The sequence below is a fragment of the Arachis ipaensis genome, chromosome B9 (assembly GCF_059453495.1).
Source record: "Arachis ipaensis isolate K30076 ecotype BB chromosome B9, ASM5945349v1, whole genome shotgun sequence".
NCBI classification, from domain to species: domain Eukaryota; kingdom Viridiplantae; phylum Streptophyta; class Magnoliopsida; order Fabales; family Fabaceae; genus Arachis; species Arachis ipaensis.
Window position 1 is genome coordinate 71,229,361 of NC_142444.1, and position 26,151 is coordinate 71,255,511.

At 39.8% G+C, this 26,151-nt stretch overlaps 2 non-coding genes across 2 annotated transcripts; one reads left to right on the top strand and one right to left on the bottom strand.

The window, feature by feature from the left end:
• Nucleotides 1-1,064: 1,064 nt before the first annotated feature.
• On the top strand, nucleotides 1,065-1,171 carry LOC148545009 (small nucleolar RNA R71). The gene has a single exon (XR_015900811.1). It is a non-coding gene; the product is annotated as a small nucleolar RNA R71 (small nucleolar RNA).
• A 20,722-nt stretch (nucleotides 1,172-21,893) lies between these two features.
• Nucleotides 21,894-22,001, bottom strand: LOC148545010 (small nucleolar RNA R71). The gene has a single exon (XR_015900419.1). It is a non-coding gene; the product is annotated as a small nucleolar RNA R71 (small nucleolar RNA).
• Nucleotides 22,002-26,151: the final 4,150 nt, after the last annotated feature.

The window sequence follows — 26,151 nt, forward strand, 5'->3', positions numbered from 1 at the left end:
TATCAAGGAACTTTGAGTATATTCTTTTTTCTACACCACCCTTGAGTCTTTGGGAAAAAGGTACATAGAGTTTCAGCAGCTCCTTCTGTGTAAGTGTGGGTTCTTGGTGATCCTCTTCTTGTGTCTCTACTGAGGTATCTCCAGGTTGTTTTAAATGTTTGTTCAACTCTTCCTCAGTACCCTTATCACTTATAGTGACCATCTTGCAATCTTCCCATCTGACCTTCTTTGCTTCACCTCTCAGGTTCTTCTCTGTGTCACTTGGGAAGCTATCAGTAGGTTTGGGAATCTTCTCAGAGAGGTATCCCACCTGAAACTCCAGCCTCTTGATGGTGTCTCCCTGGTTCTTGATATTGGCTCGCACCTCCTCCTTGAACACCTTGTTATCTTGGATTTCCTTACATATGCCTTCAAGTAGAGTCTCAATCCTTGATAGCCTTTCTTCCGATGATGGAGAGTTGAGATTGGAGGGATGAGAAAGGCTATTTTGGCTTTGGTATGGATGTTGAGATGTGTTGTTAGGTGAGTGCTGATATGATCTCTGTGTGGGATGTTGGTGAGCTGCATTGTTGTTGGGGTTGTAGTGTCTCTGATCTTGGCCTTGGTCTTGTTGATTTCCCCACCCAAAGTTTGGGTGGTTCCTCCAGCCAGGATTATACGTTTTGGAGTATGGGTCATGGTTCTGCCTAGGTAAATTTCCAATGTAGTTGGCTTGCTCCTGACTATCCTTTGCTTCTTCATTCACTCCTTCTTGAGTTGCTGCTGAAGAGGTGATTGCAGCTACTTAATTCCTCTCCATCTTCTTGGTGAGGTCAGCCAATTGCTTGGTAATCATCTTGTTTTGAGCTAGCAGTGCATCCACATTATTTAGATCTATCACTCCTCTAGTGTTGCCTCTTTCAGAAGCATAGAAGTAGTCATTCTCAGCTATAGTCTCAATGACATCTATGGCTTCTTCAATAGTCTTCTTCTTGTTCAGAGATCCCCTGGATGAGTGGTCTACTGCCTTCTTTGATTCATAAGAAAGACCTTCATAGAAAATGTGTAACTGCACCCATTCATTGAACATATCTGGCGGGCACCTTCTTGTCAAGTATTTAAAACTCTCTCATGCTTCATATAGAGTCTCACCATCTTGCTGTCTGAAAGTTTGAACCTCAGCTCTCAACCTGTTGATTCTTTGAGGAGGATAGAATTTCGCCAAGAATTTGTTTACCACATCTTCCCAGGTTGTTAAGCTCTCCTTCGGGAAGGATTCCAGCCATTTAGATGCCTTGTCCTTGAGTGAGAAGGGGAATAGAAGTAGTCTGTAAGTGTCAGGATGAACACCATTAGACTTCACAGTGTCACATATCCTCAGGAAGGTGGTTAGATATTGATTGGGATCTTCTTGAACACTTCCTCCGAATGAACACTTGTTCTGAACAAGGGTGATGAGTTGTGGCTTTAGTTGAAAGTTGTTGGCATGTATGGTTGGCTTTTGGATGCTACTTCCACAGTTTCCTGGGTTTGGATTGATGTAGGATCCTGGAAATCTTCTCTCTTGCCCAGCATGATGCATTGGGCCTTCTCTACCATGGTTGTGAGCCTCTTCTTCATGATGGTTCTCCATATTCTCATCCATGTCTGGTTCAAAATACTCCTCTTCTTCCTCCGTACCAACTACTCTCTTTTCTCTTGCTTCCCTTCTTAATCTAAGGAAAGTCCTCTCAGGTTCAGAATCAAAGGAAGTTGAAGCCCCGCTTCTTCTACCTGTCATACAACCAACAAGGCAAAAGCAAGAAGGGGGTAGATGCAGAGAGTATTCTTGTTAGAAATGTTGTTAGTGTGAGTGGTGCAATATATCAAAAAGTTAGTGGGTTAGTGAACTGAATTGTAAACAACTAAAAAAAGTAGGGGGAAAAGCAAGAAAACAGCTAAACTGAAAGTGAATTACTCAAATGAAATAAAAAAAATAAAAAAAAAATGCTAAATCTAGTTATCCACCAATTTAATCATTGTTGATGCAAAATCAATCCCCGGCAACGGCGCCATAAACTTGATGCACGGAAACTTGTCTCTTAACAAATCTCCCTCGGCAAGTATACCGAATTGTCGTCAAGTAAAAACTCACAATAGAGTGAGGTCGAATCCCACAAGGATTGATTGGTCAAGCAACTTTAATTGGAGGAATGTTCTAGTTGAGCTAAGCAGAATTTGGTTTGAGAATCGCAGGAAATTAAATGGCGGAAAAGTAAATAGCAGAAAATGTAAATGCTGGAAATAAAGAGCTGAAAATAAATGACGGAAAGTAAATTACAGAATCTTAAACGGGGAAAGGGAGTTCAGCATGAAAGTAAATGGCAAAAACTAAAGAGAATGGGTAAGATCAGAAATGGAAAATTCATTGGGCTTAGGAGATGTTGCATTCTCCGGATCAAGTTCATTTTCATCTCTTCCTCAATCAATGCATTCATTGATCTCCTTGGCAATCTTAAGTGATTGAATTCCAATTCCTTGGTAACTCAATCTCTCAAATCTTGATCAATAGCCAATTCCTTGGTCTAATTTCTCATGAGAAGAGATGAAGTGTGGTCACTGATTATACCACATGTATTTCCAAATCAAAGTATTGGAAGAATTATATGTCACCATATCCGCCCAAACCCCAATTTGGTCCAACATGAGAAAGCATTTCTAGCATGATCTTTTCATTCCTCTTCCAAAGTTCAGAAGAGATCCAAGTATGAATAGTTTCTTTTCCAAGACAACTATCCAATTGGATGAAGATTGAAAGCTTTCAAGTAAAATCAAGAGAAAAGAAAGAAGAAGAATAATGAAAGCTATTATTGATCCATCAAATTACAATAGAGCTCCCTAACCCAATGAAAGGGATTTAGTTGTTCATGGCTCTGGGAATGGAAAGCAAAGATGGAGAGTACATTCTGAAGTAAAACTAGAAGTTGCAGAGAAAGTAAAATTATACGGAGAGTAGTCCTCTCAATCCAAAAGCTCCTCTCTAGTTCAAAACTACTCCTATATATACTACTCTTCTGATCTTCCAGTTGGCTCTTCAAGTCTTGGATATAGGCCTTTGGATCTTGAGTTGAAGCAGTTTTGAATCTTCAGTGGGCTCAACTTTACTTCCAGAGAAAGTGTGAAGTAGGCATGGACTTTGGCTAGGACGTTAGTGGCGTTAACGTTAAGTGAAAATCTAGGTTCAAGAACATTAGTGACAATCACCTTTTGCACTAACGTTCCTAGCCCAAGATGACTTACGTTAACTTCAACATTAGTGGCACTAACGTGACCACTAATGTTGCCTCTTGATCCATCACGAACGTTATTGGCGTTTACCTTTGCCAATAACGTTGCCCTTAGCCCCTTCTTCCCTACGTTAGAGTCCACGTTAGTGTAGCTAACGTGACTCTTAACATGGGTATGCCTCAATTTCGAGAGCGTTAGTGACACTTACCTTTGTCACTAACTCTCCAAACACCCCTTCTCACGTTAGTGTCCCACGTTAATTATCTTGACGTGGCCACTAACGTGGTGGTGATTGCCTTCTCCAACGTTAGCGACAAAGGTGAGTGTCACTAACGTTGGCTCATCAATTCTTTCCTCCACGTTAGCTTCCACGTTAATGTAATTAACGTGGAAACTAACGTGGCTCATAGTGGCTTGTTCCAACGTTAGTGACAAAGGTGAGTGTCACTAATGTTGGCGATTCCTTGCTCTTCCCACGTTAGAGTTTATGTTAATGTAGTTAACGTGACTCTTAATGTAGCCAATTGGGCTTAGTCCAACGTTAGTGACAAAGGTGAGTGTTACTAACGTTGGCATTGTCTTCCCTCTCCACGTTAGAGTTCTCGTTAACTGAGTTAACGTGACTCTTAACGTAGCAAATTGCCAATTGGGAGTGTTAGTGGTATTCACTTTTACCACTAACGCTGGAGCTTCCTTTTTCTCCACGTTAACTACCACGTTAATATAGTTAACGTGGAAATTAACGTGGGCCATGATGGTTTCGAAGGCGTTATTGGGGATCACTTTTCTCACTAACGTTGCAAGTGTATGCCCATTCAACGTTAGTGGTCACGTTAATTAGATTAACGTGGCTGCTAACGTGGTTCTTCCTTGCTTCCTTTGTCCTGAAATCAAGCAAATACAATGCATCAAAGCTCTAATCCAAGTTATGATATCATGCATCATCTATTTTATCATTCAATTCCTGCATAATTCTCATAAAATGATGTACAAATTCATGATGTTTTCTTGAATCAAGATGTAAGTGATTATCTACCCAAAACTTGCTTAATTCCTAAGAAAATGCATGAAACTACCCTAAAACAATAAAGAAAAGGTCAGTGAAACTGGCCAAAATGCCCTGGCATCACCAGTCCAATGTGTGTGATGACCCTTATTGTGGTTGTCAACCACAATCTTCATATGCATGTGACCCCATTCCTCGATATAGCCACACATCATACTCACAAGCCTCACATCACCATTCAACTCTACATGACCATAACTCATACACACCATATCAACCACCATTCGAATCACATATAGAACAACCACCATCCCAATACCAATATTCCCAAGAACCACAAATTCCACATACACCACCTCAAGAACTCCACCAATATGAACCACCTTCTGATTATGACAATCTTCCCTTAACCAATGAATTCTCTCTTCCAACACCACCTTCTGACGAAGCCTTCATATTAGAACTGAGAGACTTTGAATCTCGCATCTTAAGGCAGCAAGAGGAGGATGAAACTAAGTTTAAGGAGCTAAGAGCAAGGATAGCTAGTATGGTAGAAGCCGTGAATCACTTAACGTCCCACCTAAGTTCATGCACCATAAGTACCCCCATTGTTGAATGTGGAGAAACAATCAAGGAGCTTAGTGAGGATAGGAACTTGAAGCTCCATGGTGAGGAAGAAGAATTGAAGCAAGAAGGGCAACAAGAGGAGAAGAGAGAGATTAGCGAACAAAAGGAAGTAGTGAATGGATGTTTAGGATACGTTGAGCACATAAAGGAATCTCGAATTGAAGAACCCTCTTCCAAGAAGTTTGAAGGTGATATTGAAGAGAAGAGTAATGTTGCGGAAGTAAACAGAGAGTTGAAGGAAATTGATCAAGAAGTGGATTCCATCACTAGTAATTTTTTGCCCATGTTGATCAATTCCCTTGACGATCTTGTTGAACCTTCCCCCAATTGATCAGAAAGTAAGGTTGAGGAAGACTTGAAACCTCCAAAGCCTACTGAGGGTGAAGAACTGGGAGAAGTATTCCAAGCAACATGCGCTCCTATCTATGATGATTCCGAATCAACATATGATCCTTTCAAGTTTGAAGAGTCCTTCCCCAAATTTTCTAGACTTGATAGTGGGGTAGATTTCACTATACCTCCTATCTATGATGAGAGTGATGGGGAAGAAAAATGTGATCTTGAGGAAGCTTGGCATGAGGAGGAACTTGGAGAACCTTGCCAAGTGGTGGAAACCTCTAGAAGAGGATGGACGGGAGTAGAGCATGCTTTATCAAGATCTTTGGGAACTCCTCCACCTAATTCGTCATCCAATCCTTCACTTGAGTGGGTAAACCTTCTAACTCTCAGCTTTATTATCCCACTTGAGTATGGTTTGCTTGAAACGGATGGCCAACTTAGGGCGCTTTGTGGAATTAAGCGAAAGAGGAGGATGTTTATTGGTTGGCGTTCTAAATCTAGACTCATTATGGTGGGAAGCTCGATATTGAAGAGCATGGATTGGTGTAATGCTCAATTAAATGGGCCTAGGAGAGTAGTTTGGTGCTCCCATGAGAATTTTGCTTTCTTGTCACCCGGACAAAGTCAAGGCAATCAACTAGAAGATGGGTGCGAGGACAAGATATGGGATCCTGGATTATCCTATGATAGTCAATTTCAGGAGCTCACGTCTTGGAGAGGACCTCACCGAAGCTTAATAAAGAAGGTTGGAACTTCTGACAACCGATTGAAGGACAAGCACTCTTGGAGGTTCAAGGATGGATACAAGCATAAGCCACCTTGACAAGAAGCCTCCCAATGTCCAACTTAAGGACTTAAACTAAAAGTGCTTGGTAGGAGATATCCCACCATGGTGAACTCTTTTCATCCTCTTGTAGATATAATGATGAATGAATTGAGTTCCATTGTATAGAGTTTCTTTACTTTGTAGTGTATTTGCTTTGATTGCTAAGGTATCTGTACGTCCTATGCTTTAATTAGGGATAATTCTTTGAATTTGAGTTTTTGCTTGAATTGCAAGTTTTCTCAAGTTGTTTGAAAAATCCCCTATGTTTCAAAATGCGCTTAATTTCTTAGCTAGTTCTGGAGTTTTGGAGAAGGATGAAAAGTTATGAGGTCTTTTGATGCTCTTTGAAAAAAAAAACCCCAAGCCACGCGCAAGCGCATAGCGCGCGTGCGCGGCGGCTACTCATTTCAACTATCTGGGCCAAGAACCCGAGAGTTGTGCCACTTTTGGGCCAACTCAGTGTCTCGACCCACGCGGACGCACATTGTACGCGTCCGCGCCACTCCCTGTTTCTTCGCTTACGCGCTGGCGTGCTCCGCGCCTCTGCGTCCATTCCATAAGCTCAACCCATCCACGCGAACGCGCACAATGCGTGCGCGCGTCGATGCGTTTCAGCATCACCCAGGCTAAAGGACCCGAGAGTTATGCCAACTCTGGGCCTCTTTAGTGCCTCTGGCCTAGCATACCTGCGCGGACCCGCACCGTACGCATCCGTGCCAACCCCTAACTCTTCCATCCATGCGTAGGTGCGTATGGCGCCTCCGCGCCACTTCCCTATTTCTATCACCCACGCGGATGCGCACGGTGCGCGCTCGTGTGGATTTAAAAATTCCATTTAACCAGAGACGCGAAGCCCTAGCGCATTCGCGCAACCCCCATTCGTTCCCTTCATCCCCAATGTTCATTTCCCTCCATCTTCAAGCTCACCTCTGAGCAACCAACCACCGGCGGCCCTCCGGCGAGCGGTCCACAACCATCACCGCCGCTGTTACCACCCGACCCCCTCTTTCTCTCTCCCTTTCTCTCCTTCACTCGAACCTCTCTGTCTCTGCTCTCTCTCTCATAGCCAGCCTCGGCGCCGCCCCAAGCACCGCCATGACCACCAGTGTCACCGGCGCGAGCTTCACAATGACGTCAAACTACCACTCCACTTCACCTTCTTTTCATTTTCCCCGTTCAGTTTCTGCATTCCAGGTTCCATACCCCCCTGTTCTGCATCCTTTTTATCGCTTACTGTTAATTACATTAGTTTAGTTAGATTAGCTTAGTTAGTTAGTTTAGTTTGATTTAGGTGGTTAGTGAATCTGAGCTGAGTAGTGGATTTAGGCTTGTTTGAATTTCTGTTGCTATGTGAAATTGCTCTGTTTTTTTGCATTACTCCGTGTTCATTTAATCTGTTGGTGCTGCTTACTTGTAATGGATTGGTGAAGGGAATGCTGATTGAAGCAACTGCCCCTGTTCTCTGTGCTGTTTGATTCGCTTTGTTGCTGAACTATTGGCTGTATGTTACATCCATGTGAGCTCATATATATGATTTTGTGTTTCTAATTGTTGATGAAATCATATGGAATCTAATTTGACTGTTTGAATTTGGAAAATAGCCAATTTGCTGCTGAAATACTACCGGATTTTTCTCAACCATAGTCCTTGAACTGACCTTGTTTGATGGGTGTAGCAACTTCTAGTTAATGATTTCTATTCAATTAGAATTTTGTTGCTTAAATGGTTTTGAAAATCCTCAAGGGTATGTTTAAAGGTTTTTGGTCATGCTTCTAATACTCTTTGCTTTCAATGCTAACTTGCATATGTGCGTTACATGGTTGAGTAAGTTTTCAAATTGACCATAACTTAAAACTTCCTTAAAATTTTGTGCCTCTTTTGCTTAGACACACAAGTTTGAATGTTCTAGCCTATGTGACCAAATAGTTCATTATGTTCATACATAGTCTCATTAAGTCACATGGACCATGAGGTTTCCAATTCATATTTGAACTTGTGACTTGTATGCATTGTTAGAATTGGTGTTAAATGTGCTTGATTTACTTGTTTCTCAAGATCTTGATTTCACCAACACTACTATTGATCCTTGCATTGATTGATGGTTGTTCCATATTAGTTATTTTCTAGCTATGTCATATTTCATCATCGATGACTTGTTCCATTTCATGATTGTGAATGTGCTTACACTCCTAATTCGTGCATTCCTTTGGAACTTAGCTGGTAACCGCCATATCATTAATTTTCAAACTGATTTCTAACTTTAACCTGTTTAACCGACTAACCTCTTTTGGTTTTCAACTTAACTCTTTAGATCATTCTTTTGGATATGGTGCTTCCTAAGCATAGTGAACAAGTAATATGCAAAACATGCATGAATTGAATTCTTGGTTTGAAGTTGGTTTGCATTTTGAATTATGTTTGCTTGCATTCCAAGAAATCTCATTTCTTTATTCACTTCATGAGTATGCTTTGCTTTGAACGCTTTATACCTATTTAGCAATCTGCTTATATTGTATCATCTCTATTTTTCAGGATGTCAGATAGAGGAAAAGCTATAGGCACTACTTCCAAAAAGAGGAAGCGCTCCAAGACCTCTACCCCCTCACCATATGTTAACTATGCCAAGAATCCGCTAAATGAAGAAGACATAGAAAATCAGCTACTCCCATCCACTGATTCAACCAAATTCTCCAACCTCTACTGCGAGCTACGCTTCTCCCATTATACAAAGAAGAACCTGAATATTGAGAAGAAGCTGAATCTTCCTAATGAAGTGAGGCGTGCCATAAATACCCGTATTTTGGAGTTAGGATTAGATTTCATTGATAGGAACTTAGGAAGGATTAACATCTCATGGGTTAAGGAGTTCTACTGTAACTTCTTCCGAATGAACTTGGATTCAGTGCACGTAAGGGGTAGAGAGATTATGATCACTGAGGAGGCTATAGGGGATGCACTGCTTTGCAGAGTTAGTACTCCTGACACTTGTGCCTACCAGCAGGCAGAGGTAGCCCTCCTCTCCATGACTTTTGACTATGAGGTGCTTAAGCACATGATTGCTACACCAGACGCTCCCTGGGTGATGGATTCGAACAACAAGAAGCCTAAGGGGATGCTATCTGCATATCTGTCTAAGGAGGCTAGGACCTGGCAGCAGATATTTGCCCACTACGTCTTGTTTACCACTCACTTCTCAGAGATTCCGATGGATATGCTACTTCTGATTGGGTGTGTCATGGAAGGGAAAGAGGTGTATTTCACCCAACTGATTAGGCATAGCATGTGGAGAGCTCATATCTGTGGCTTGCTACCATTTTCTACACTGGTTACTAGTTTAGCTGAGCTAGCTGATGTCCCGTGGGAGGACGACGACGTGACACCACCACCCCCAGATGACGACGACAAGGAAGTTACTATTCCATGGGGTGGATGGGTGCACAAGAAGCCCCCGACCAGACGTCGTTCTCGGGCTAGAGCGGTAGTTGATGCAACCAGACCCTTTTCCTCCACAGCAGCAGAACCCTCTTCATACACAGCAGCCGCAACATCCTTACCATCGCCACCACCAGCATCTGAGCCGACTTATCTGTTAGTGCAGCACCTTCTTCGCTTCATGGTGAGCTTTGAGTGTCGTGTCATGCGACGTCTTGACTGCATAGACCAGGTGTTTGCATCGCAGGGCATTGAGCTCCCTCCACTTCCAGAGTCTCCCGCTTCTGAAGAGTAGGATCAGGAAGAGGAGCATAGTAAGGAGCCGACACAGCAGGAGGCACCACCAGAGACGCAGGCCATCACTGAGGTCCAGCAGCCTTCTGAGGTCTAGCATGACATTCCAGAGCCACAACCAGTATCTGAGCCATAGCCAGTACCACCTCCAGTCCTACAGCCTGAGCATGAGCCACATCCTGGTGCGATTGTTGACCCCCATCCCGAGCTTCAGTAGTAGCATCGAGGACGATGCTTGATTCTAAAGTGTGGGGAGGTCACCGTTTGTGACCAGTGTTTACATTTATGTGGTGAACTTTCAGACTTCTATTTCTATTCGCTACTACTTTATTTTGTTTTATTCCGCACTTTATGTTTTGGATCATTTTGGGATTACTGTACATATTTGCTATTGTGGATACTCTTGTTTTGGTTGTTGCACACTCTCAGTATATATATGTTTTGCATCTTAGTTGTGTTTTGTATCTTAGTTGTTGATTGTGATTAGAAAGGAAATTTCTGGATTGCTAAAAATCTAGTCAACCCTTTTTATATAAGAAATGTGTTTTGATTGAAAAGGGGTAAACTAGCAAATTTTTTTTTTAAATTTTCTAAATCACAATATTGTATTAGAATAAACGTAGTCAATATGATGAAAATTTCCAAGAAATTCATTCTTACGGCACCACCCCAATTGGTTGAAAAAAAAATTTTTAGAACTTGCTTGAACTATATACTTGTGGATCATGTTTTGAGCTAAGAACACAAGCATGTGAGATTTGAGCTTAATTGTGTGGTTACATCATACATAACCACTTACTTCCATTCTTGTGTGCATTATTCTCCTCCTATGATTGTAATCCTTAATTTGTTTGATTCTTTTATGTCCATTATTTTGTGTATACATGCATTTATATGATTGAGGCCATTGTTCAAATAGCTCACTTACCCAAATAAGCCTACCTTTTATCTTCCATTGTTAGCCAATTTCGAGCCTATGCTTAACCCATTTGTCCTTAATTGTAGCACATTACAAGCCTAAGTGAAAAATAATAAATATCCCTTAATTTGGATCTTTGATTAGCTTAGACTAGTGAGAGTGTTTATCATTTGATTTTAGAAAAGTTAGGAACATTGGGTAAAGATAAAAGTGTGTTTGTTGAAAAATCTTGGGAATTGGGTACATACTCATGTATTAATCATGTGTAAACCATATGCATTGATGTTCTTATATATATTTTAGCTACAAAAAAAAAAGAAAAAAAGAAAAGAAAAGCAATAAAAAGGGGACAAAATGCCCCAAAGTGAAGTTCAATAAGAGTCAATGCGTATGTGTGATGATCAAAAGAGAATACATGAGTGTGTGAAAAAAGTGAAGAATGGGTAGTTAGGTTTGTTTAGAATTGTATAGGTTGTCATAGGTTAGGTGGGAAGTTTAAGTTAATCAAAGATACAAATCTCAAACTCACTTGACTACATGCATCCTACCTTGACCCTAGCCCCATTACAACCTATGGGAAAAACCTCATGATATTTGTATGCATGCATAAAGTAATTATTGTTTGTCAGATGAAAAACAAATCTTGGAAAGCATGATTTGGGGAGGAATAAGTGAATTGACCCCATACACTTGAGTGCATAGAGTAGATACACATCCGGCAAGGGTTCGATCGCTCAATTACATGTTTCCACCCATGATCATCTTTTCTTGCAAGTTTGTGAACTCTTTCAATAATCCAATCCAATTGCGGTTTGCTTGATTGCTAATACCTTGGCCCTTGTGCTTGTATGCGTATTCTCGAAGATTGATTTATTTTGACTATGCCATTGCATCATGTAAATAGATTGCATGTAGATAGACTGCATTTAGTAGTTGCATTGAATAAATGTTAAATACCCTTTTGCTTCTTCTTGATTTTAGCAGGAGGACATGCTTAGTTTAAGTGTGGGGAGATTTGATAAACCCCGATTTCGTAATTTATCTTGTGCTTATTTTGGGGGATTATGTCACCTTTTCTCGCATTTATTCAATGAAATAGTATGGTTTTGTAATTCTCCCTTGAATTTTGCTTAAGTATAAAAACGTACTTTTTAGGCCCTAAATTGGTGATTTTAATTAACTTTAATTCCATTTGATGCCTTGATGTGTTTGATGAGTGAATTCAGGTCCATAAGGCAAGTATTGGATGGAAGAAATGAGGAGAAAAGCATACAAAAAGGGAGAATGTATGAAGAAACAAAGATTGGAAATGCACTAAAGGACGTGCACGCGCACCAGGCGCGCACGCGCATAAGCGGTTTCACCTATAGACGCACATGCGTACACGCCGCGTCTGCGCGGGTTGAGAATTTGCTAATCGACGCGCACGCGCACATGGCGCGCACGCGCCGATACTCTCACGTGGCCCACTTGAAGGAAAAACGCTGGGGGCGATTTCTGAGCTGCACAGGCCCAAATCTAACTTGTTTCTGAGTGTATTTCATGCAGAATTGAAGTCCAAGCAAAGAGAGAGCAATTAGTTTAGCCAACATGAGCCTTTATTTAGTTTTCTAGAGAGAGAAGCTCCCTCTTCTCTCTAGAATTAGGTTAGGATTAGGTTAGATTATTTTAATTTCATGTTTGATTACTTGATCTCATCTTGCTTCTTTGATAATTTCTCATCTCTACATCTTGACTCTCTTAGTTTTTATGTTAATTTCTCATTTTTCTCTCTTTTGTGATGATGACTCATGTTGGATTTGTTTACATTTAATGCAATTTTGATGTTGATGTTTCTTTGATTGATGAATTGAGTTGTGATCTCCCTTTCTTGCAATTAATTGTGGTAGATTTTAGTATCCTTGCAATTTATGATGTTGACTTTTATTGCATTCTAAGTGTTTGATGGAATGCTCTCTTTAGTTTTTGAGTAGTTTTGTCAACTTTTGGCTTAAGCCAATGGACTTGAGCGATCTTGAGTTTTTGGGCATAATGGGTTTGGTGATTTGAGAACCCTGGGTGATCAATTTGAAGCCCATTGACGTTAACCCACTACTAAGCCAATTAGTAGGTATGTTAGGACTTAGGGGTGGATGTGATCAAGCCTATTTGACATACTTCAAGTCTAGGAGTAAATGTTACGTACTTAAGGCTTCGAGAAGTAGACTTAATGGGTTGGCCTCTCATAATTGTGAATAATTGGTTTGTTTACTAGGATAGTGATCTCAAGTACCCAAGTCTTAGCCAAGAGTTCTTTATTTTGCTTTCTTTACTTACTCAATCAGTTTACTTCCTTGCCATCTCATAAACAAAACCCCCTTTTTTTTTCTACCCCATCATAGCCAATACGCATGCATTACATTGTTTCCTAGGGAGACAACCCGGAGTCCAAATACTCTGGTTAAAATTCATTGGGTTTGTTACTTGTGACAACCTAAATTTTTGTATGAAAGGACTATTGTTTGGTTTAGAAACTATACTTTACAACGAGAATTCATTAGTGGAATTCTAGACCACACAAAAGTTCGTTCATCAGTGCTAAAAGGGGATGTTATCTCAACATCATTATGTTTATAATCTTTGTTGGATTCTATGATTGAGGTTATATTTTGCTACTTGGTTTTAAGTTCTTCATGCTTCACTTTTGTGAATACCAAGTACATGACATTGCCTTCAAGCTCTTAAATACTTTTGAATTGCATGATTTGGCAACCATGTGATTTGAACCTTATTCTTTGACTAGGCAATTTCTTGATGGATGATGTTGAACATTTACCTTAATGCATTGTGTTTCATTATTATATGCATCCATATATTATGGCTTGAATGCTTTCATGCTTCTTTAATACTTGTTTTACCTTACAAGTTTACTTAAAGCATCTCAAGCACACTAGGATGAGTGGTGTGCATGCTTCTTTTGTGACATAGGTTTTTATGCTAATGTGTGTTCTAAACCGTGCGCAATTTAGAATTCACACACTTATTTGTCATTAATGTCACATTAATTCACTCACTCAATTCTAGTGAATTACCTCACTCCAACAATGTATGCTTCCTTGCTTTTGTGTTTTCTTATCTTATGGTGTTCTTTTCTGTTTTTCATGATTGATGCACCACAAGCAAAAAAAGGAAGCGAGAGAAAGAACACACAGCAACTGGTTGACCTACCAGCTGAAGGTGGCCATCCGGAGAGTCGCCGTACCCCATTGCTCATCTTTGAGTATACCAAAGACGGTGCAAACTTTTAAGTGTGGGTTTGATTTGTTTGATTCTTTATGTCCATTATTTTGTGTATTCATGCATTTATATGATTGAGGCCATCATTTCATTTAGCTCACTTACCCAAATAGCCTTACCATTTATCTTCCATTGTTAGCCAATTTGAGCCTATGATTAACCCACTTTGTTCTTAATTTTAGCACATTATAAGCCTTAAAGCGAAAAACAATAAAAGTCCTAATTTGGATCTTTGATTAGCTTAGGCTAGTGTGTGTGTGTCATTCAAGTGTGGGAAAACTTGGGACATTGGGTGAATAAAAGGGTAGTTTTGTATTTTTATTGTAAATATTGGGAATTGGATACATGCTCATGTGTTAATTAAATGTATAGACCTTATGCATTGAGGTTCTTGAATAAAAAAAAGGAGAAAAATAAAAGAAAAGAAAAAATATATATATAGAAAAAAAGAAAGAAAAAAGAAGAAAAAAAGAAATAAAAAGGGGACAAAATGCCCCAAAGTGAAGCTCAATAAAATCAATGCATAAGTGTTGTGAAATGAAAAAGAAAATGCATGAGTATGTTAAAAAGTGAAAATGGGTAGTTAGGTTAGTTTTGAATTGTATAGGATGTCATAGGTTAGGTGGAAAGTTTAAGTTTATCAAAGATTCAAATTTTAAGCTCACTTGACCATATATGCATCCTACCTTGACCCTAGCCCCATTACAACCTATGAAAAGATCTCATGATACTTGTATGCATGCATGAAATAAATGTTGATTGTTAGAAGAAAAACAAATCTTAGAAAGCATAAAATAGGGGAGAATTGAGTGAATCAACCTTAAACACTTGAGCGAATAGAGTGCAAACACATCCGGTGAGGGTTTGATGCTCAATTACATGTTTTCACCTATGATCATCATTCTTCATGCAAGTTTGTAAAAATATTTAATAGCTCAATTCAATTGTGGTTTGGCATGGTTGTTAATACCTTTGGCCCTTGTGCATATATGTATCCTTAGGAATTGATTTATTTTGACCAAGCAATTGCATTCATGTAGATAGTTGCATATAAGTAGGGTGCATTTAGTTAGATTTCATTGAATAAATGATTGATATCCTTAGCTCTCTCTTGGTTTAAGCATGAGGACATGCTTGGTTTAAGTGTGGGGAGGTTGATAAACCCCATTTTCAGGGTTTATCTTATGCTTCATTTAAGGGATTTTATCACCTTTTACCCACATTTATTCAATGAAATAGCATGGTTTTGTAAATTCTCCTTTAATTGTGCCTAAGAGTGAACACATGCTTTTTAGGACTTAGAATAGCTAAATTTAATTCACCTTGATTCAATTAGATGCCTTGATATGTTTGTTAAGTGATTTAAAATTTAGGAGGCAAAGATTGGATCAAGGAAATAAAGGAAAAGCATGTATAAATGGAGAACTCATGAAGAAATGAAGGAATCGCAAAAGCTGTCAAGCCGACCTCTTTGCACTTAAACAACCATAACTTGAGCTACAAGGTCCAAATGATGCGGTTCTAGTTGCGTTGGAAAGCTAACATCCGGGGCTTCGAAATGATATAAGATTTGTTATAGTTGCATTCGTGCGTAGGGGCGCGCACGCGCATGGTGCGCGGACGCGCCGATGGTGGCACATGCTTCACTTAATGCAACCCGTGGCCAGCGATTTTAGAAGCCTTGTGGGCCCAATCCAACTCATTTCTGATGCTATTTAAGCCAAGGATTGATGGGGAATCAACATACTTTTACATACTTTAGATACTTTTGATCATTAGTTTAGTTTAGATTAGTTTTGGAGGGAAAGTTAGTTTTTAGAGAGAGAAGCTCTCACTTCTCTCTAGAATTAGGATTAGGATTAGGTTTAGTTCTTAGATCTAGGTTTTAATTCATGCTTTCATCTTCTTCTACCTTTCAATTCTTTGTTGTTACATTCATCTTCTTCTATTCTTTTGTTGTAATTTCCTTTATGTTGTTTCTATGCTTTATTGTAGATCTACTCTTGTACCTTCTATTTTCTTCGAATTCAATTTGGGGTAATTCATAATAATTGTGCTTCTTTTAGTTGTTGTTGTTAATTCTTTGCAATTAGTTATTGTTAGATTTTACTCTTGTTATTGATTTACTATGCTTTATTCTTTTGCCTTCCAAGTGTTTGATAAAATGCTTGGTTGGATTTTAGTGTAGATTTTATTCCTCTTGGCTTTGGTAGAGTAATTAGTGATGCTTGAGTTATCTAATTCCTTTGTAGATTGATAATTAGAAGTTGCTAATTGATTTGGTTACCACTAAAACTAGTCTTTCCCTTAGGAGTTGGCTAAGACTTGTGGAATCAAGTTGATTCATCTGCTTGACTTTCCTTCACAGTTAGAGGTTAACTAAGTGGTAGCAATGGATAATTGTGGTCACAATTGAGGAGGATAACTAGGATATGACTTCTAATTCTCACAACCTTGCCAAGAGCTTTCTAGTTGTTAGTTTATTTTCATTGTCATTTACTTTTCATGTTTCTTATCAAAAACCCCAAACATAACTCATAACCAATAACAAGACACTTCATTGTAATTCCTAGGGAGAACGACCTGAGGTTTAATACTTCAGTTTATAAATTTAGGGGTTTGTTACTTGTGACAAACAATCTTTTGTATGAAAGGACTATTGTTGGATTAGAAACTATACTTACAACGAGATTTCAATTGTGAATTCTAGACCACACAAAAGTACGTTCATCACTCACTACCTTGTCCCAGGCTCATGCCAAGCCTTCCTACCAAGCATCATACATAGCGCTCAGTGAAGATTCAAAATGTAGAGCTCCACTTAGCTTCCCTTGGTTCCCTCTTCGAACCTTGGCTGCTTCATTTTGGGAGTGTCGCGCCTTGTTTTTCTTCAATTGGGCCACGAATACGTTGAAATAGTTAACGTAGCGCTCAATTTTTAAATGCTACCTCCTTGGCTTAATGGGCTTCCCTTGGTGCGCGTTGCTTTGCTTGGCAAGAGCGCTCCGTTGCTTTGGTGAACGCTGGCCTTGTTTTGCCTTTCTCGCGCATTGCTTCCTTGCCTTGTGAATGCTTGAGAAAGTGAAAAGAATTCAACGTAGCGCTCCCTTTCTTCCTTGGATGAGCGCTTCGTTAATTCAATGAACGTTACATGCATGCAATTTAACTTTAACACCTTGGCATTGATTTAATAAGTGCTTTCATAGGCTTAACTAATAATGCCGTAGCATTCATTCTCATTTGGTTTCATTTCCAATTGGATTAGAAATCAAAGTTTTTCATGCATGCTTTTATTAATGCCTTAATGGTATTAATAATATTACATGCATTCTTTCTTGAACTTTATTAATAATGCCAACGTAACGTTCATTTATTTCAACGTAGCGTTCATTCATTCTCATTGGCATAATTAATTAATGTTTCATGCAACATTTCATTCATTCGGCCATTTATACTTAAATGCATGCATGCATAAGCATTAATGCATGTGTATGAGGCCAAGGTTTCATGGTCATGGGCCACGCTTTTAAAAGCGTGGCCTAAAGTTCCAAAGCGTGCTCAAACTTCAAAGTGTGTCCCAAAATTCCTCTTTTCTTCTTTTTAGCTTATTTTGTGCCATTTTGCTTCTTTTTTCCACTTATTTCCTACAAAATTTATAAAATCAAAAGATCAAGGAAATACACCATTTAAGCACAAAAGCATTCAATATTTAAGCACAAATCATCAATTTCTTGTATGAAAAAGCATAGAAAAATATGACATGATGACATGTCATCAAAACACCAAAGTTAAACCTTGCTAGTCCCTAATCAAGAAAAGAATCATGCAATAAAGATTGACAATCCAAGGTGAGAAGAATAGCAGTTAATATTCATGGTAGGCTAGTTTTCTATGCATGCTACAATCACAAAAGAAATGTAAATGATTGATGCTTCTATCGAGCTCATTTTATGAAATCTTTTCCTTATATTTCTTCCTTGAAACAAACTTTTAATTTTCTTATTAGCTTCTCTTTTTGGGTGTTTTACCCCATGAGTTGATAACAAAGCTACGATTCTAAATGCTTTGTTTTCAAGTATTACCACTTGATACATAAGCATCACAAGCATTTAATTAGAGGACTTCGTTAAGCTCATTTATTTCTTTTCTTGATTCTCTAATCATTGATGCTCAGAACCTTGAGCTTTGAGGGAGTGCTTTTGCACTTGAGCCTAGCCTTGACTTCTAAGTGTTTTGTTTTCAAGCTTTTTGCTTGATACATAAACACCACAAGTACTTAACAATGAAATTGTCATTGGTACTCAGAGCCTTCAGCTTTCTCATTCTTTCCCTTTTGCTTTTCTTGTCTTAATTTACAATTGCTTCTTCAAGATTTTCATGATTTCAAAAGATTTCACAAAATGTCCTAGATGAAAGCTTCAATTAAATAAAATCTAATGCAATTGAGCAACAATTAATCATACTAGCCTTCCACTACTTGTATGCACATGCTAAGTTCTTCTTAAATTCCTTGTTTGTTTGTATGAGGCCAAGGTTTCATGGTCATGGGCCATGCTTTTAAAAGCATGGCCTAAAGTTCCAAAGCGTGCTCAAACTTCAAAGTGTGCCCCAAAATTCCTCTTTTCTTCTTTTTTTCACTTATTTCCTACAAAATTTATAAAATCAAAAGATCAAAAAAATACACCACACAGAAGCATTCAATATTTAAGCACAAATCATCAATTTCTTGTATGAAAAAGCATAGAAAAACATGACATGATGACATGTCATGATCCTTCCTTACATGCACACCGTTCATTCCAATTCTTTCAAAAGGCATCTGGACCATCCAATCTTCAGTGAAGCTTGCTATAAATAGCTCCACCTGGACCAGGCTTCACAACTCAAGCTTTCACACTTCGTGCATTGAAAAAGAAATCTATTTCAGTTTCCTTGAAGAAAAGTTGTAGTAACTGTGTTCCGTATGTCCCAAACCATACTTGTCTCCTTAAAATTTTTATTCTTGCTTCACCAGTAAGCCAACCTCTCATCATATGAATTATAAATCCCGCTTAATGGACTGATCCTTTCAAGGAGGGAGGTAGTCATAGAGGATCAAACTCTTACTCCATACTAGGAGTGTCCTTTCTGTGCTCTCATGGATTAGCTTAATACGCTCAAGAGACAGGCTCTTGTTTACAGCATGAGGCAGGGTTGGGCTTGCAGCAATATGCTAGTGTCCCTTAGTGCCATTTCCCTCATCCATAGTGAATATTATGATGAGATAAGTGAATATTACCATCTTCCATGGTGAAAAGCCTTTAGTAGAAATATTTTTGTTTTTCCAGCCCCTAGGCATCTCCCTTTTGGGGCCTTCCTACATGGTGGATAGTGTACATCCAACACCAAACTTACGTTTAGTCTTAGGAGGGATTGAATTGGTTTCAATCAAGGGGGCTTGAATGCTGAATCCTTTATGCAAGTGCCTCCCTTGTTCGGGTGTAATGGAGGGTTATAAACCGTGAACACCATGAAATGAGCCAATTGCTCATCTTCTGGTTCTTTTTGCACGCCTAGGAAAGGTAGCTCTTGAGACTCTTTCACCTCTGCAAGGGCATACTTTGTAGGAGTCACAAGCTCCTCTTGTACGCCCAGAGAAGAATCAACTTCAGGTTCCTCTTTCCTGTAAGGGCGTGCTTAACGGCATTTTCAGGATCCTCCTAGTCCTTGATTGCCTTAAGTCCCTCAGTAGTAGGCTCCTGAGGTTCGGCCTCCTTGGTGAAGACTACTGTTCCACCTTCTTTTAAGGTCTCCTTCCTAGAGAGCATCAAGCTTTCTGTGAAGGCCCTATAGGGATGTGTGATAAACCATTAATTTATGGTTTATATTGTGTTTAATTGTGTCGTTTTATCAACTCTTTACCCACTTATTCATTAAAAAAAGCATGCATTTATAATTCCTTCCTAAAAATGCTTTATGGTTGAAAACTTTCTTTCTAGAGACTTTTAATTATGTATTTTAATTCTCCTTTATTCCATTCGATGCCGTGATCTGTGTGTTAAGTGTTTCAGGCTTTATAGGGCATGAATGAGTTGGAGATTGGAAGGAACAAAAGAAATTAAGGAGATGACCAGCGATAAGTGACGCGGACGCATGGCTCACGCGGCCGCGCGATATAGTGGAAATTGTAGTGACGCGGACGCATGGCTCACCCGACCGCGCGGATTGAAAACTGCATCAATAATGCGTCCGCATGAATGACACGATTGCGTGACATGCGCGATTTGCATAATCTGCAGAATTCGCTGGGGGCAATTTTGGGCCCTGTTTTGACCCAGTTTTTCGGCCCAGAAAAGCAGACTAGAGCCAGGGAACATGCAAAAAAGGAGAAAATATTCATTCTGCACAGTTTTAGTTTTTAGATCTAGTTTTACTCCTCCTCTAGGTTTTTCTCTCTACACATTCATAGTTCTTAGGATTTCAATTATTATTGTTTTTGCATTGGGATATTGAGAAGAGTTATTGCCTCAGCAAGACTTCGTCATTCTAGTTTGTTCTCTTTACTTGTCTCTTACTCTTCCATGTTCTTAATTTACTCAATTTCACTATTGGATTATTTTAGAATTTATTAATACAAGAATTACTTTTATTTTTAATTGATTTCTTTGATTATTATTTATCATGTCTTTCTTTAATTCCCTTTCCTATGTTATGAATTATACATTCACGATGAGCGAGTAGTTCTATAACTTGATTGGGAGTTGATTGAAATGAAGACCTTGAGTTGGAATGCTTAAAAGAAAAATTGTAATTGGGTTTATTGTTGGATTGCCCTCTAGTTACTGACACCAATCCCTTTTAATTAAGCGGATTGGAACTTGTGAATAGAAATAGCATTCCAACTTGTTTGACTTTCCCTTACCTAGTAAGGGATAACTAAACAGAACAACCTTCAATTGTCAATTAATCTTGAGAGTACTCCAACAAGAATAGGGCTTCCAGCTAATCTAGTCCCAGTCAAGGCTTTTATTTAAATCACATAAATTCTCTAATTTAATTTCCTGTTCATCAACTCAATTCATTTTTGAAAATATCTGATTAATAAAATAGCACACCTTTCTGCAACTCGTTGGGAGACGACCTGGGATTCATACTCCCAGTATTTTCATTTTAATTTTGTGACAACCCTTCTAAATTGATAGGCGGATTTCTAGTTGGTTGAGAACTATACATGCAACGCATATCTTATAACAATTCTTAACTCGCCAATTTTCGTCACGTCAATTTTTGGCGCCGTTGCCGGGGAGTTCCAATAGAGTGCTAAGTTATTGATTGGATTTTATTTATTTGCATTTTATTTTATTTTGCTACTATGAGCTGCATGTTTCTTTCGTTAGATAACACGTTCACTTCCTGATCCAAGCTTGCCAGCATTCGATCCTGAGATTGAAAGATCTATTTCACGAATAAGGCAAGCTCGGCGTCGGTTAGCCCTCTCTGAGGGCGGATCTGAAACGTCACTTGAGGAAGAAACCAGCTCCCATTCTACTGATTCAGTTGATTTACGTGCAGGTGACATGGCAGCACCTAGAAGAGTTACTATCCAGGAGGCTGGAGCCCCTGATTTTTCAATGCATCCGTTTCAAGCGCATCACCCAGAGGTGGCTACAGATTTTGAAATAAAGACTGCACTGCTCAATTTGATGCCCAAGTTTCCTGGCTTACCTACTCAAGAGCCTATTAAGCACCTGAGAGATTTCCAAGCAGCCTGTTCTACTGTCAGGCGTGATGGTGCAGATGAAACTTCAATCTTGTTAAAAGCCTTCCCATTCTCTCTTGAGGGAAAGGCAAGAGAGTGGTACTACACTCAACCCGCAGCAACTGTATCCGACTGGAATACATTTAGAAGAGAATTTTTAGAAAAGTTCTTTCCAGCTGAAGTTACTGATAAACTAAGAAAAGACATTTCCATGATTGTTCAGGATGAATCTGAGACTCTCTATGAATACTGGGAGTGCTTCAATAATCTTCTGGAAGCATGCCCCCACCATATGATTGACAAGATAGTGTTGCTCGGTTATGTCACACAGGGCATGAGGCCCTAAGATAAGACCACATTGGAAAGTGCTAGCAATGGGTCTATGAAAAAGTACAAGACCACTGATGAGGCATGGAAATTGATCAGCGACTTAGCTGAATCTACTCGGAATCACAGGCAGAAACAAGGCCGTTCAAAAGCTGTTGCAGAAATATCCTCTAGCAAAGAGACTGCTGCTCTAACTCAGAGTATCTGTGAAATGACCAACTTACTAAAGCAGATGCAAGTGAATCAACAAGTTCAGCAAGCTCAACCTTCTCCACCACAGCAAAGCCAACAGTTAGTCCCACAGAGAGTTTGCGGAGTCTGTGCTGATTATAGCCATTGTACTGATGAATGTCCGCAGCTCCAGCAGGAAGACAACACCGTGGCAGCCACTCATAACTTCTATGACCGCCCCAACCAAGGGTACAATCAAGGTGGCAGTTACAGCCATGGATGGCTGGACAATTCTAACCAGAATTTGAGGGACAACAATAACAGAGGAGGCAGAGACAATCAGGGAAATCAGAGGTGGAATAATAACAACAACAGGCAGTAGAACCAGAACCAACCTTATAGAGCACCTCACCTGAGGCAATCCTAAGGACCACAGAATACCCAACAGCAGACCTCTCAAATTACTTATCCTTCTTCATCTGCTAATGATGAGTTACTACAATCTATTGATCGGAGACAACAGGCCATGGAAAATAACCTTTATGCTACACTAAATGGTCTGAACTCTACCTTGCAAGCTCTTTTCTCACATATTGGATTAATGAATAACTCCAATAACCAGCCTTTGAGCTCCAGTGGAATCTCCTCTCAACCAATACCCAATCCAAAGGGTGGCATCAATGCCATCACCCTAAGGTCCGAAACCACACTGCAGGAGAGGAATCAGGAGGAGCCAAGCCCACCAGAACACGCCTCAGCTGAAGAGGTAGTGGAAATAGAAGATGTTGAAGAGGAAGAGGCATACAGGACATGGCTGAAAAAGAAGAAGCTCAATCATAGGAAGAAGAACCAAAGGGCGCAGACACTGCAAAAAATGCCACTCCTATTCCATTTCCACAACTTGCAAGGAACCCCATGAAGCAGCTGGAAGTGGTGCAAGAAGTCTGGAGTCGCCCCAGTACAAGTGGTGCCCAAGAAGTCTGGAGTCACTACAGTGAAGAATGAGCATGGAGAGCTCATGGCAACCAGAGTTCAGAACGCCTGGAGAGTCTGCATTGACTACAGGCGCCTCAACCAGGCCACTCGTAAGGATCACTATCCTCTTCCATTCATTGATCAACTGCTGGATCGCCTGTCAGGTAAATCATATTATTGTTTTTTAGATGGTTACACAGGTTATTTCCAAATTCATATAGCTCCTGAAGATCAGGAAAAGACCACTTTCACATGTCCTTTTGGGACTTATGCTTACAAGAGAATGCCCTTTGGCTTGTGCAATACACCAGCTACTTTCCAAAGGTGCATGATGAGTCTTTTCTCTGTTCTTATTGAGGACTGTATGGAGGTTTTTTTGGATGATTTTAGTGTATACGGCGATTCCTTTAGCCTTTTCTTAGATGGATTATCTAGAGTATTAGATAGATGTGTCAGTACAAACCTTGTATTGAATTTTGAAAAATGTCACTTTATGGTTAAACAAGGGATTGTACTAGGACATGTTGTGTCTAATACTAGCATTTATGTAGATCCAGCAAATGTGGATGTTATTTCTAGTTTACCTTACCCCTCCTCTGTGAGGGAAGTCCGTTCATTCCTTGGCCATACAGGTTTTTACAGGAGATTCATTAAGGACTTCAGTAAGGTAGCACTTCCCTTATCCAGACTACTACAGAAAGATATTGAGTTCGAGTTCAGTGAGGATTGCAAACAAGCGTTCGATAAGCTGAAAACCGCCCTAACTCAAGCTCCAATTGTGAGAGGACCAGAATGAAGCCAACCATTTGAAATAATGTGCGATGCTTCCAACCATGCAGTAAGAGCAGCACTGGCTCAGTGTAAAGGTAAGGACCCCGTTGTTATAGCTTATGCGTCTAAAACTTTAGATGCCGCTCAGTCTAATTACACTACTACTGAGAAAGAGCTTCTTGCTATTGTTTTTGCTCTGGATAAATTCCGAGCCTATTTACTTGGTACGAAAGTAGTAGTGTATTCAGACCACGCAACTCTAAAGTATTTATTAGCTAAAAAGGAATCCAAACCAAGGCTTATATGTTGGATACTGCTACTACAAGAATTTGATTTAGAAATTAAGGATAGGAGTGGTAACCAGAATTTAGTGGCAGACCACTTGAGTCGCCTTGAGCACATTAAAGATGACTCCACTCCTATAGCTGATAATTTCCCATTTGATAACCTGCAAGCAATATTCGAGGTAGTCCCTTGGTATGCACCTGTAGCTAATTATCTAGTTAGCCGCACCTTTCCTCCAAACTTTACTAAGCATCAAAGAGACAAGCTGAAAAGCGAGTCTAAATATTATATATGGGATGACCCATATTTATGGAGATGTGGTGCTGACCAGGTAATTAGACGGTGTGTGCCTTACTCAGAATTCCAGTCCATCTTAAAGGCCTGTCACTCATCTGAGAGTGGAGGACATTTTGGCCCTCAAAGAACGGCTAGACAAATCTTAGACTGTGGATTCTGGTGGCCTACTCTTTTTAGAGATGCTGCTGAATTTTGTAGATCTTGTTTCCCATGCCAAAAATTTGGTAATATATCCAAGAAGGATGAGATGCCTCAACAAATTGTGCTTTTCTGTGAAATTTTTTATGTTTGGGGCATTGACTTCATAGGTCTATTTCCAAATTCTAATGGTTATTTTTATATATTGTTAGCTGTGGATTACGTTTCCAAATGGGTGAAAGCAATTCCTACCCGTACTGATGATGCTAACACTGTTGTTTCCTTTGTGAGAAACCACATTATCTGTCGCTTTGTATCACCACGAGCAATCGTGAGCGATCAAGGCACCCATTTTTGTAACAGGAGACTAACAGGATTAATGAAGAAGTATGGGATAATTCATAAGGTTGCAACAGCCTACCATCCTCAGACTAATGGGCAAGCCGAGGTGTCAAATAGAGAGATAAAGCGTATCTTGCAGAAGATAGTCAAACCTCATAGAAGAGACTGGAGCACCAGGCTAAAAGATGCACTCTGGGCATACAGAACAGCATACAAGACACCCATTGGGATGAGTCCTTTCCGCTTAGTTTATGGAAAAGCTTGTCATCTTCTAGTTGAAGTAGAGCACAAAGCCTTTTGGGCAGTAAAGGAGTGCAACATGGGATTTGAGAAAGCCGGAGCTGAAAGGAAATTACAACTGCAAGAATTAGAAAGCCTTCGCCTAGAGGCGTATGAGAACTCAAGGCTATACAAGGAGAAGATGAAAGCTGTACATGATCAGCACATCAAGAGGAAAGAGTTCCAACCTGGGGACTTAGTCCTCCTTTACAAATCTCGACTGAGGCTCATGCCAGGCAAGTTGAGATCAAGATGGGAAGGTCCATACAGAGTAGAGAAGGCCGAATCGTACGGAGTTTTTCACCTAAGTCATCCTTCAAGCTCTGAACTCATCAAAGTTAATGGACATCGTTTAAAGCTGTACCATGGCGAGAAGATGAAGAAAAACAAGGAGCTCGAGATCTTCCTCTTGAAAGATCCACACATAGCCGAAGACTGAGCTAGTGGAGCGTCCAACTTACGGATGTTAAAGCAAAGTGCTAGGTGGGAGACAACCCACCATGGTATGATCGTTCCTTTTTCATTTTTTATTTAGTTTTATTTGTTTTCGAGTCTTATTTTATTTTATTGTATTGAACCTGGAGTTTTGCATAACATTCATATTAGCATTACATTCTGCATACTGCATTATTATAAAAAAAAAATATTTTTTACGCGACGCGACCGCACCATTGACGCGTCTGCGTTGCAGGTGGCTTAGAAAGAATAAGAAAGCGAACAGAAAGTCACGCGAGAACGTGGCTGGAGGCGTGCCTTTGGCACAAATCACCCCATGCAACTGCGTCGCTGACGCGTCCGCGTCATGTGGGAACATTGGCCTTCCACGTGACCGCGTCACTCACGCGGCCGCGTGCCCTGGAAAT